This window comes from Protopterus annectens, chromosome 8.part0 (genome assembly GCF_019279795.1).
Source record: "Protopterus annectens isolate FY-2018-M chromosome 8.part0, PAN1.0, whole genome shotgun sequence".
Classification (NCBI taxonomy): domain Eukaryota; kingdom Metazoa; phylum Chordata; order Ceratodontiformes; family Protopteridae; genus Protopterus; species Protopterus annectens.
In genome coordinates, this window is record NC_056741.1 from 1,789,618,683 (window position 1) to 1,789,633,038 (window position 14,356).

The 14,356-nt window shown below is 38.9% G+C and overlaps 1 long non-coding RNA gene across 3 annotated transcripts in view; it reads right to left on the minus strand.

Moving 5' to 3' along the window:
- Positions 1-14,056, minus strand: part of LOC122809645 — a 1,890,825-nt gene extending 1,876,769 nt beyond the window's left edge. The window contains exon 1 of one of the 3 annotated variants that reach the window (XR_006365935.1): positions 13,783-14,051. This is a non-coding gene — a long non-coding RNA (uncharacterized LOC122809645). Of the gene's footprint in view, positions 1-13,782 lie in introns of all 3 variants that reach the window. The other 2 variants (XR_006365936.1, XR_006365934.1) reach the window with 2 other exon arrangements.
- Positions 14,057-14,356: the final 300 nt, after the last annotated feature.

Sequence of the window (14,356 nt, forward strand, 5' to 3'; positions counted from 1 at the left end):
GATGAAATACACAGCCAAAAACTTTCTCACCAATGCAACTAAAACTACACCTGCCACTACTTATCTCCTCCTCACTCTTCTTTATGGTGCTTCCATACTTACTAAGCTCCAGGTGTCACAAAAATTAAAATTTAAGCAATGCTACAACAAACGTTTCTAAACTTGAAGCAAATACCCCTTTCAGAACCCACCACTGTATAGCACTAAAAAGCCTAAATTGGGTAGAACTGCCTCATCAACTAACACACACAGCATCTTACCACCTATGAAATTAACCAGCATCCATCTGCCTTTCCAGAACTAAAAAAACATTCTACACAACTATGTTCCCAGTCACTCATTACGATGCAGTGACCAAAATCTCCTGTCGGTCTACAAACCTATCAAATCTGCTGAGCATTGTCTGTAGTCATACAAGGTTGCTAAGGCCTTGCACTCCTTACCCGTATCCATCAGGTCAATACCCTCCCTCCCATCTTTCAAAACCACTCTGAAAGACAGCCTTGCTAAAATTTGGCTCTCTTCTTGCTCAAAACCAGGATAACCTACATCTCTAAATCTGAACAAGTACCTATTCATTATTAAACCTCCTTACTCTCCCTCCTTCACTTGCTTCCTTACTTCTTTTAAATTATCTTCCCTGACTTTCTCTCTAAATACAACAAAAGCCTTTTTTCCCCCTCACTTTATATTGCAATTCCTGTTTGTATTAGACTAACTTACCTTTAATTTCTCTACAAACTGTCTAAAATGTCTCTATATATTAAATGATTGTCGTATAACTTGGATTAATTATTAGCCAACATTTTTATATTATGTCTAATTTGTTATAACTACTTAAACTGCAGATGTTTTTGTTTTATTTTTGAAAATTGTAAAATTATTGTTCTTAAAGTATTTTGTAATAATTTCTACAGCTTTTCTCCCCCGGCCTCTGCTGAAAATGGGCTTCTACCCAGTCAGACTTTCCCAGTAATAAAATGTTAATAAATAAATAACGTTCGATGTCAGTAACTACATAAACCAAAATGCTGGGGAAGCACATCACTGTACACAAATGTCTGAATCGCCAAAAGGGCAAAAGCATTAAATGCACACCTTTTTTGCATGAAGCGAGACCCTGCACTTCCCATGTGAAGGTGAAAACCCCCAACACACCCCAAACTTATATATACACCAACTACATGGTCACAAAAACATGAAAGGAGAAATACTCCAAAACAAATGAATCACTGCCAGCGCTCACTCTGAAACAACAGAAGCACTGCTTTTCTACGGAAAATAATCATCAGCCTTCTGTGATTTGAGCACTTAATACTTAGAGGATCTAGTTGACACCTGTACATAAACTATTGTTCAGTGTAGTCCAAATCAAAACAGCTCTACGTACACAGGTAAGAATGAAAAACAGTAAAAGCAAAATAAATACAGAATTACATACTTCATTATAATTAATCACTCCCCACTAAAGAACTATAATTAATCACTCCCCACTAAAGAAATGTGCATTACTTTAGGCACTTTAAACTGTAGGAAAGCAAAATTTAACCACCCTTATCTGAGCGGCAGTTTGCTTACTGGTAACATGCAATATTACACATATGATGGAAAAGCATTCCATCCAACATGTACAGTAAAGAAAAAGACACAAAGTACTCAATGCATTAAACAATATTTTTCTATAAACATGAAAAAAGCTCCCTAGGTATCATGCATCAGTGAAACTGCATCAGTGAAACGTCATCAGGTGGTCATTCACATTTCTCCCTTACAACACCTGAACCCAGTTTAAAACTTAACAACACTTATCAGTTATGTGCATTACTACACGATTACAACGTAACTACCACGACTCACGTCAGAAAAAAGCCTTACATGCTACCAGATCATGGAGGCTCCCATTTACAGCTGGCGATAGCTAGCACAGGAAGCACCATTACAAAAGAATTCAAGGAAACCCAAGGTCAAGTGCCATCCAAACTTGTTGTGGGATATACATATATATATATATATATATATATATATATATATATATATATATATACACACACACACACACACACACACACACACACACACACACACACTCCTCAAATTTGTTAATAAATGCTCCTGCCATCTCCAAAGCAGCATAAACAGCTTGTGACAATGTGTAATATTTCTATGTCTCTACCATGCATATCCTGGAAGAACAGAACCAATAACTTATACATGTACTACACCACAGTGCAATGAGTCCTGGAAGAACCTAACTCAATTACCATTCCAGTGACTCAGAATCTCTTCATGGGACTTACCATCTAGTTGCCACATGTCCATAATACCAGCAACATATCACTGAACTTCTGCGTTGCAATCCTTCTTATGCACCACATTCACCCCAATACATACAATGCTGCAATTGTGTAAATGTTTTGTGCATAGGTTGGTACTAGGCTATCGGCCCTAGGGCCTATACAAGCCTAGCCATAACAATTCCCTGGATATTTCTTCCCACAATATTTACTTCCCTGGACCCCTGTCTAGCAGGGCAACTGATGTGATCCCCGGGGTGAATTTCCTATCTCCCATCCAATCGTCAAGGTTTCTTTTGAAGAGGGCCGAGGAGGCGCTCTGCTTGACATGTATGGGCAGTCTATTCCAGAGTATGGGGAGTCTCTGGGTCAGGAACCTATCCCTCAAGCATGTTTTGTTCATTGTAATGACAAGGTTTAGATCCCTGGAGCGTGTGGCTCTGAGGGATTGAGATTTCTTTAAGTGGAGCATGTCCAACAGCTCAGGGTTTGACATGGCCTTGTATGTTAAGCAGAGATCGCCTCTGAGTAGATGATATGCCACAGAGTATAGCTGGAGTTTTTTTTAGACGGTCAGCGTAGGGCATCTGCTTTAGGCCTGTGATTCTTTTAGTGAGGTATTTCTGCGGCCTTTCCAGCTGTTGCAGATGTCTTGTGAGGCACATACCAAATGGGGCGTTGTACTCTATAATGGGTCTAATGAGAGATGAGTACAGTGGGACAATGACCTCCTTTTTTCAGGATTAAAAGTCCTTAGTGATGAGGTGTGCCACATAGAAGGATTTCCTGACTGTTGTGGCGATGTGATTATCGAAGGTGAGACCACTGTCCACCTGTGTCCCTAAGTCTCTCGTCACACTTTTGGTGTTTAGTGTTCTGCCACCTATGTGGTAATTCATGGGTACATGTTTTTTCCCCAAAGAGGATAACTATACATTTCTTGGCATTAAGCTTGAGCCCATGGCTCTGGCATCAAGCATCTGTTTCTGTAAGGCCCTTTTGTAGAATATCCACATCACTTGGGGATTCAATAATGGCTCCCAGTTTGCAGTCATCTGCAAACTTTGTTAGCCAGAGTCCCTTAGTGTTGGCCTGTACTTCAGAGAAGTAGATGCCAAACAAGAGCAGTCCCAGGACTGAACCCTGAGGTACTCCACTTGTCACTTGTCTGGAGCTGGACTTGAAGTCGGCTACTTTTAAAGTCTAGGTTCTGTCAGTAAGCCAGTTGGCAACCCATCGAGTGATGTAGGGATTTATGCCCAGCTTAGTAAGTTTATCTATGATTCCAGAGTGGGGGATGGTGTCGAAGGCCTTGGCGAGGTCCAGATAGGCTGTGTGGGCCAACTTACCCTCGTCCACAGCTCTGGAGACTGATTCGAAGAAGTCAATCAGGTTCAGGAGACAAGATCGGCCCTTTGCGAACCCAAATTGGGTGAGGTCCAATGTTTGAAGGTTGCCAATGTCTTTGTTTATAAGTTCCATGATAATGCGTTCCATGCCCTTGCAGATCAGGCTTGTCAGGCTGATGGGACAGTAGGTCCCGGGATCCAAGGTGGATCCCCCCTTGTGGAGTGGGATAACTGTAGCTGTGCACCACTCAGTGGGCATGAAGCCTGAGGTGAGGCTATGATTAAAAATGACACTTAGGTGAGGTGCCAGTTCATTTTGTAGTTCATGTAGTACACAGCCCAGGATGTCACCTGGTCCCATGGATGCTGTATTCTTAGCTTTGGAGAGTGTGATTTCTACCCGTGTTGTTTTGCAAATATGTTTGCTATTTTCTTTAGGACGTGGAAAACTGTTTCACCAGGACCACTCGGTAGAGGTTGTATTTTTATCACAAAATAAAAAAAATGTAATCATTTCCATAAGTGACATACTGTGAAAATATGGCACATTTGTAAGGATGAATTTAGGAACTGATGTTTTTGCTTGCAAATGTCTGTTGAACAGGTCAAAATGTCCATTCATCCAAAGAAGCAGCAACCTTGGAGTTTACCATTTTAAGCAAGGGGGTATGATGGGCAAAAGTCTCATGCCTGGTGGGGGGGGGGGGGTCATGACTTTCTGCCTCACATAAAACATTACTATCAGCTTTCAAACTGCTTTTTCAGATAATTAGTTTTCAACAGATAGAAGTAATCAAAGAATTAGTTGCGATGGACAGAACCAGTCCAGCAAACTTGCTTGGAAACATTTCACTGCATCAGGCATTACTAGTAGAAAACTCTTCTCTGAAAGTAAAATACAAGGGAAGTTGCATACACTGCGCTGCACCAAAACTTGTTGGCTGACCCAATTTGAAAAAACACATTGAAATCCACCTGCCTAAACTGAGGGTGTATATCAAGTTATGCAGGAAAGTATGCCAACTGCTGAAAACCATACTGTAATTCAGGACAAAGCTCCACAAAACTACCCATTCAGGGGGCTGAACCCTCTACACCACTATAAATATTAAAATCAAGTCAGAAGTGACTGCATATTAGGGGGGAAAGTGAAATTTCCCCCACCTCAGAGACAACCTTCATTATGCAAGGTCACAACTTTCAAACAAGACCATAACATACCACTGGTCAAAAACAAAATAAATTATAAAAAGCAGCGAAGTATCTCATTAAGCAAAACCTTCCAGTACTGCACATAGATTCGTAGATTCTTACTCATAGATTTGGCCTAAGCCCCGCCAAGTTGTCCCATAAGAACAATGACATCCTGACACTGAGAGGCAGGCATTTACAAACTACCTCTATCCATAAGGGCCATGGATGCCAGGCCTGGTGTAAATTTCCTACTCCCCATCCACTAGTCTAGGTTGGGCTATAATAAACATAATTTACATGTACAAAAAAATACGCCAGTCCAATGAAGTAAGTTCTACTGTGCTTCCATCCCCAGCACTCAGTGAACAAAAACAGCTTCAAATTACAGATGCTTTCTACTGCTTCAACATGCAAACAGTAAAAAGTTGAACAAATAAAATACTGCTGCCACCAAACTGTCAGACTAAGAAAACTTCTCCCAACTACCATCCGCTTCATACATATGCATCACTGATGCCTTGTAAATTACTGTTTGAGGTGTTACATGTTACAGACTCCTGTTCTGCTCAACTGGCGCTTAAAATGCCTTCCATGTGAGCATAATGACACTATTTAGATATATTTGCCTGTTAGTACTTGTAAATAACTATAAAATCTCACTATGTTATGTACTTTTGCTATGCATCAATGTAAAGCCTGCAAATACATCATGAACATTCATAACATCATGCACTATGCAGACTCAGTAACTGCCAATGATAAAGTGTTAAATAAATGCACTGAATAACAACAATAATCCACAGAAGGTGGCAGGAGGAGGTTGTTGGGATCTTCTCATGCCTGGAGAGAGTACTTCTCCCTTGTAATAAAACCTAGCAAGTCATAACTAAATCCCATCCTAACCCAAATTCCTATCATGTGGCACATCTCATTACTAAGGGTTTTGCATCCAGGAAGAAAGAGGTTATTGTCTCCCTCTACTTTTCCCTTATTAGGCCAGTCATCGAGTACAATGCCCCATTTGACACGTACCTCACTAGACACCTGCAACAACAGGAGAGGCCGCAAAAGTACCTCACAAAGAGGATCCTAGGCCTTAAATACTTGTCCTATATGGACAGACTCAAAAAAACTCCAACTATTCTGTCTCATATCACCTACTTAGAGGCGATCTCTGCTTGACTTACAAATCCATGTCTGATCCAACTATGTTAGAAATGCTACATCTAAAGAAATCCCAATCCCTCCACACCACACGCTCCAGAGACATCAACCTCAATACTACAATCAACAGAACAAGCTGGAGGGACAGGTTCATAACCCAGAGACTGCCCATGCTATGGAATAGACTTCCCTTACATGTCAAACAGAGCACCTCACTGGCCCTCTTCAACAAAAATCTTGATAAGTGGATTGGAAATAGAAAATTCACCCCGGGGATCACTCCAGTGGCTCTACTCGGCAGAGGCACTGGGAACTAAGGTCGGGTGGCACGACTCCAGGGTAATCCTATGGGCTAAGCCTGTAAAGACTCCAGGGCTATTAGCCTAGTACACACCTATGAACCTATGGATTACACCATTACACCATATCATGAGGAAATCTTCATAATAAGCACAGGCCAAATCACTTACATGGATGATTAATGTTCCACTTATGAGCAAGTCCTGCAATGTAGCTCCACGCTGAAACACACATGGCATAAGAACAATATCTGTCATAACTCCCCTCCTGTCTTACAAAGTGCTGTAATGCCCATACAAAGTATAACATAACTAAGCTCTAAAGCTGAAATCCAGTCACTTCTACTATGCAATTTTACTTTTCTTTATTTATATGCTTCATCAGTGTTATCACCCTATTGAAATCGCTGTATCCCTTGTACTGCTCAAAGCCACACTACCAGAGTTGCAACTCTGACTACAATTCTCCATTGCTTATAAAAAGTTAACTGACATGGACAAGAATCACTGTTTGAATATATTTAACAAAATTTAATAGTCAACACACAGACTTCCAAAAAGCATATTTCAAACAGTGATGTGACACTCAGAATCATGGTATACAGCTTCAAAAACATAATTCACACACTACAGTTATTAGTAATAGAACGTAAACCTCTTATTCAAACCATAGTGGTCTCACAACTTGGAAATCTATACCAAATCAGATTTATATATGACAGAATGAATTACTTTTATCCTATATACTGTATCTGTAACAGTGCTTTAACTTGATTAATGTAACAGTTTTTCTGTATGTATGTTATGTATGTATGGAGCTTTTCTCCCCGGGCCTCCGCTGCAAATGGACAAGTAACCAGTCGGACTATCCCGGTCAACAAATGTAAAATAAAATAAAATTAAATAAATAAATAAAAGCAGCAAGGGCAGACCTGTCATAAGAGTAACTTTGAGTACGTGCAACAGTTCATTTTATGTGGTTTAGGCCAATAAGAAGTGGTTTACATATACATACTCTGACTAAAATACCTGCAGCACAAACAATGTCACTGTTCTTCAGACAGAAACAGAGACACAGAACTCCTGTTGAAAGCCCCGTAAGAAAGTAAAAGACAAAAGGCAGAAACTTATTACGTTAAACTAATGAAACTGTAAAACACACTTAATATAAGTCATGAATATTCATAACACTTCATAAGTCACAGATATCCATAACACTTCATTCTAATCAAAACTATTAAAAGTATAAATTTGTTCACAGCTTGCCAAAGCATCCGGTTTGTTGGTTTACTTGTTTGTTTTATTCTAGTTGATTAAACAATGTAGTTAGTTGATCATTTTCAGAAACAGCATGGATGAATAAATTTACAATTCTGCATATAGAATAAATTCCTAGTGGTGGTGCAGCAGTAGTGTTGTCGCCTCACAGCAAGAGGTTCTCCTGTTCGATTCTCGGCTGGAGCACCTTCTGTGTGGAGTATGCATGTCCTCTTCACGGTCGAGTAATGTTTGAAAGACATGTCAGGTAGGTGCATGTGTGAATGGGTGTGCCTTCTTTGAAGGTTGGGCATCGGGCTGGCAACTCGGCACCGTAAAAATCCACTGCCAATCATTAGCGGACCGGAGTTCTGCTGTGGTGACCCCTAACCGGGAAAAGCCGAAAGACATTACTTTTTATATACAGCATACAGAACAATATAACAAATACAAAGAAATTAGGGAGATTATACAAAAATACAGTCTTGAGAGCATATAAAAACTTTTTGATGAGATACTACAAGCTGTGTTTAGAATAATGTTGTTGTATCTTTCAGCTTTTCCCGGTTAGGGGTCGCCACAGCGGAACTCCGGTCTGCTAATGATTGGCAGTAGATTTTTACGTACCGAGTTGCCAGCCCTGACGTACAACCTTCAACAAAGGTACGCCCACTCACGCATGTCTCCACACAGAAGACGCTTTAGCTGAGAATCGAACAGGACAACGTCTTACTGTGAGGCGACAATGCTACCGCTGTACCACCGCTGAATAATTATGCAGGTCATTAATTAATACCAATATGGTTACTCATGCTTCACCACTATGACCACATCCAAAAGGTACAAGTAAACGACACCATAACCGACATCGTTACCACAGATTATCACTATGATAAGATCAACTGAAACCTGAGTTTTATAAAAAAATTTTTTTCCAAATTAGTATATGTGTATATACACATGCGTGCACTGTCACTACATTAACACAAATCAAATACTGTAATGGTTAGCTACGACAGCACACCTAAAACCTTTGAATAATGTAAAAGCAAGACTGGACCACAGAAAAAAGGAAAAGCTGGGATGAATATGGTATTTTTGTATTAAAACCTGCCAGGGGTGTGAGTGGGATTTACCTTCCTAGAGAGGTTTTATGATAAATAAATAGGGCAGGAACAAATACCTTAACTCCCACCTCGGGCAGACATCACCATGATTACACCATACCAGGAAATTTGTATCTGCATTTTTGGGCTTCTTCCCTAAATCATATGACTACGAACAAACAAACTCCAGTAGCATTTACTGGTCTCACAACTTGGAAATGCTGCGAAATTCAAACATGTCAAGACAGTAATTTCAGGTATGTACAAAAGTTCATTTTATATGGTTTTGGACAGTGAAGTGGTTCAAATCTATGGTTTTTACAACTAACAATCTGTTACATGGGGTATGACACAGAATCAAACATACTGAAAAAGCAGGGCAGACAGACCTTGAATATCAAACATCAGAAGGATTCTGTGATTATGCTACAGAGTAGCCTATGTTTTTTTTTTTTTACTGTGTAAGAAAGTTTCAGACAATTTTGTCCACGAGTAAAAAATATATGCCTTATTTTGCACTTGACTGTTAAAAATTTCAACAGGGAGTTATGCAGCGACTCACACATAGTTGCAACAACCAATCCCTCAGCTTGATTTCTGCTACTTATGCACAGTTAACACACAGTATGGTATAAAAAAGTCAGCATCTATGTTGGGTAATTTATGCAAACAAATAAGCAGCTGGTTAAATGTGGAGTTACTGCCAATGACTCACACAAGTTATTAGCACCACACTTACCTGAGAACACTATTAACACCACCTAAAGGGATTTGTAATCCATCACTCCGTTACTGCCACCAGCAAAGACAAATAATGCAGTATATGGTAAAGTGCTTAGTGCTAGAATATAATCTACACCTGCCCATCTTCTTTTCCATCACACAATTCTTTGTTAAGTAAAATGACAAAATTCTTTACAGTATGATAATAAGTCAACTCGACTATCAAGGTATATTCTAGTACACATGACAGTCTTTCCCTAAAGATAACTAGACAAAATGAAAGGTTGCCACAGATTTGTTGGTAACGGAAACACACGGACTATAAACATGACGGTTCAAATTTAACAGATTAAAAAATCTGAAGTAGAAGAATGTACAATGGGATCAGGGACAAATCTCAAAACAATCATGAACCAATCCAAGAATAATCCAGGACAATCAGGGACACTTAAAATATTAGCACTATTAACTTGAGACAAAGATGGAATAAGTGAACGTGAATTAACATACAATTTTGAAAGTAAAAGAAGTCTATGATTATGGTCATTATTTATTAAGTGCAATTCACTAATTTTTCTCCAAAATCCACCAGTTTTAGGTGGGATTAAGAGGGACAGAGCTAAAATTTTTGTCAAAATAAGGGACAGCTGAGAGGTGTGCACTGAAGTTACAAATGGCTTACAAAAAGAATGTTGTGCTCAAAGGATTACACTTCCAACCACACAAAGACAGACTAGCAATTGCAAAAAAGGAGTTCTCCTACCACAGCTAGAATGCAGCTTTTGTGTTAGCCTGCCTAATCCAAAATCTCTTATACCAAGACTTCTTTGTTTTCTTCTCCTGTAGACTCACTGAAAGGACCACAATCTACAACCTTAAGATCATAATCCTCCATCCTCCTTTCCATTCCACTAAAGAAACTCCACTCCACCGACCACAGTTTCTCACTAATGGTACTTCAGTCATAAGAATCACTTCCTGCAAATCTAAGAGACATCACCTCATTCCCCAATTTTAGAAATCAACTCAAGAATTTTTTTACACACAAGCTGCTTGTAAATGCTTCTCTCTACAAGACACTACTTAACTCCATAACTGCAGTACAGTCATTCTGTCCTACCTTCCTACATTCACCTCAGAACTTAATGCTAGGACATCCATGGTTGATTAACCCATCCCTCTCTTCTGTCACTGAAGCTAAAGGTCTTTAATTGTCAGTATCAACAGCATGAAGAAAAAACTTAATGAGTGCTGTTTTCAGTGAATGGCTGAGGAAAAACATTTGGCACTGGGTGAAAATGCTAAATGTCACTTTATATGCCACACGGGTGGGAGGGGGTTGCTAAAAAGGCAAGTCACCGACTGTGGCAGTACACTGGAAGTATGGTAGCCTTGTCCCAGCTTAGCTACCTGCAAAAATTGCATCTAAGAAAGAAATTCTCGTCTACGTAGCCATACAGAAATAACTTTACTCTCACAGCTACTTCTAGTGTAATATGGATTTTTTTATTAAGGCTGCTAAAGCATTTTTTAAATGTTAGCTTTTCTATCAATATGTAACACTTTCAGTTTTACTGACAGTGAGGAATTAAAGAATCCAACACTCACACTACACTCAGCCTGAGGAAAAGGAAACAAAAGAAGATGAAGAAATATGGGTACATACTTGTACATGAGCTGATGCGAGGAAAAAAACAAATTCTAACAACACAAAAAAAGGAATATTTTTACTGCTAATGATATTTTGCAAATTAAGGCAGAAAGAGAGCAGTAATCCTTTCATCCTGGGGGCAGACACATAACAGTTTAACCTACAGTCACCATCTAGCAAAGAGAAGGCATAAATGGAAACTGTACACTACATTTTAATCTTAAACTACTGAGATACAGCAGAGGTGTAACCTTCAGAAGTATAACAGAAAGCATATTGAAATAGTTACAAACTACAGAGACACTTTAAGAATAGTAGCACAAAACTGTGATTACAGTAAGAGATTACAAGAAATAATGAAAGAACATGAATATGGAATAAAGAGCTGAACTCATGCTAAGAATATTATAAGAGGCTAACCTGACATATGTAACCTTCAGACGTATAACAGAAAGCACACTGAGACAGTTTCAGAGTGAGTACCACAAAACTGTAACTACAGTAACAGACTACAGGAAATGCTGAAAGAACTGATCACGGAATAAAAAGCTGAGTAACCCGACATACAAAAATGCTTTGGTACTGTCGAGAGTGGAAGTACAACTTTATTGTTGTTTATATAAATACTGTTCTACTGTGGCAGGGCTAGCCACCCAGCAGTGTAAAGCTTGGCTCAATATAATTATCACTGTTGAAGTGACACTCCAACACCATGTGCAAAAACGGGAAAAAGGGGTTGTGGATAGATGGTTGAACATAAACACTGTTCATCATTACCCTGAATCTAACATTTTGAAGTCTGTAACATTTTTTTTCATAATCTAAGTGTGACTTTGGATTTATCTCTACACTCTACAGCCAATGTTTCTTGAAGTCACTGATCAATTTGCAAGCAATATCTCTTGATCAACTGTGCTCTTTATTGGAATGTCTAGAAAACAAGATTTAGCCAGATATTACACTTGGTAGCCTGCCATAGATAAGGACGTGAAAAAAAAAAAGAAGGAAATATGTTGTGAATATCAAACAAAAAATAAAGCATCACCACATTTACCTTTCTAACCTTGAAAATGACTTGAGAAGCCATAATCTAGACTCTGTGTTGATAAATTTACTCCATTCTTTGGCAAAATGTTTCTTGCTCTGTTAGACGCTTATAAGCCATGAATTATGCTGCTTTACATGCAGCTACTGAAAACACAGACGTTTTACCATACATGACAGTCCAGAAATGGAATTAGCAAATGTTATGAAAAAATGCAATTTAGCATTTAATTACTGTATAATCTCATGAACGCTGCAACAAGGGTGAGGTGAATGGTACACATTGTACAGGGTACTAAACTTACAATAAATAAATAAAAAGATTATCAGCATAGAAACTGATAATTAACCATTGACCTCAATTACTTAAGCTTGTACACTGTCTACCAACTAAAAAGTTCTTATTTTTTTATTGACAGTTAAACTATCTGTAACAAGAAAAACACGGAATAGCTTACACACATTGTGGGATGAAGGAATGCCAAATTACTGCACCACCCAGTGTGCCAAAGTCCCTCTCTTCTTCGTGCCATACCTAACGAATTGATAAGTTCAGAAAAAAACTTTGAATAAAAACGCAAAGTGGAAATATTTTGCACCAGGCGGTGAATTTAAAACGCAAAGTGGAAATATTCTGCACCTTGCGATGAACTTTATTTGAAAAAAATTAAAGTTAAGGTATGTCTATCCTATGTGGATTTCTGACACAGTTACATTGGCCATTGCTCACAAGCAAACTGTTCAAATCAGAGCAACATGCAAAGTGTAAACTTGGAAAAGAAATTCCTCCGGAAGTGCAGAGGTTCTAACATGTTTGTAGTAACAAAAGACAGACTTTCTTCAGATCTGCTCATAGTCCACCCAAATCTTCTCAAATATTGGCAATAAACCTGAAAATTATAAGGTTTAAAAATTATTTTTTCAAAAATGCACACTACTGACCCAATCAAAATTAAGGAGCGCACTGTTTTGGTTTTAAAGGGTTAACCTATCTGAAAAAAAACAGCTGGTCCACACTGTCAAGACATAAAAATTCTAACGTGACTGTGAAGTGCATTACCCCCCGCAACACACACACACTGTCTCTCTCGACGTTTATATTTTAAGTTATTTGAACTTTCTTAGTACAAAAGAATAAAGTAAAAAAATATATATGCAATGCATTCTAACATACCTTTGACCACCACCTGCGCTCCGACAGTATTTAAAAGACTACGCGTGAACTCAGCCTGCAGGTCAGTTTCTACAGTAACCTTATTCCTGTCACGAATAAGTAAAATACTTACTCTGCATCATGAAAAACACCGGCTTTCATAATCTGTAATCTCATTATGATAGGATAACACATGACTACATAACAAAAGCAGCAACACAATAAAACCAGGTTATTATGCTACTTGGACTATTCATGCGCGCGGATAACTGCACTCCGAAAATAAAGGCAGACTTAAAATAACCTCGCACGTACTTTTTTTTCATTTTTCTTTTAAATGCTTCCGAAGCAATTATATGTAACTCTTACGGTACATCTTAGATCACCAAGCATGCCTTAACTGCTCTTTTACAAGCAAACTAAAACACCCCTCCCCCCAAAAAGAGATACGAGACTTGTACTGGGGAAAGGCAGAATTATTCCCAGAGAGAGAAAAACTCACAGCATTTAGTATTACCAGAAGGTGGAAATAATCTGCAGGTCCTTACCAGACTTCTTTCTCTGTTCTCGCCTTCAGCTATGTCCTACTGCTCGTATAACTTTACCTGCTGCCCGGATTCCAAACAAGTCCCTAACGGCACTACCGTACCACAAGCATGGCGGAAGCGTCCCTGAGCACTGAGACAGCACACCAGCTGGGTAGGGGGAGGGCGCGAGGAGAGAGACAGTACTGTGTGGAAACAAAAACTCTACGAAGATTCAACGACATCACCTCGCTGTCGTCTAGGGAATCCTTTGTACCTGCTGTAAGTCAACGCTGCTGCATACATGTTGTGTTTTACAGCACTAAAATAATATTAAGCGGACTGTTTGTAATAGTCACCACCTGTAGTAATCGGTCCTGTAATGCCGTTCGTTGTCTCAAAATGGACTTGTCACATAATATATATATAACCTATAAAATAAACTTTTATGCTAGTTTAAAATGTGCCAGTCTGATGCTGAAGAATTTTCCTTACTGATATCGGCAGATATCGCTCCTTAGAGCAACTCGGTTTTGTATACGTATAATTATTTACAATTTACTGTATGAAGAAATAAGGTAAAGTCTTGAAAATCTAA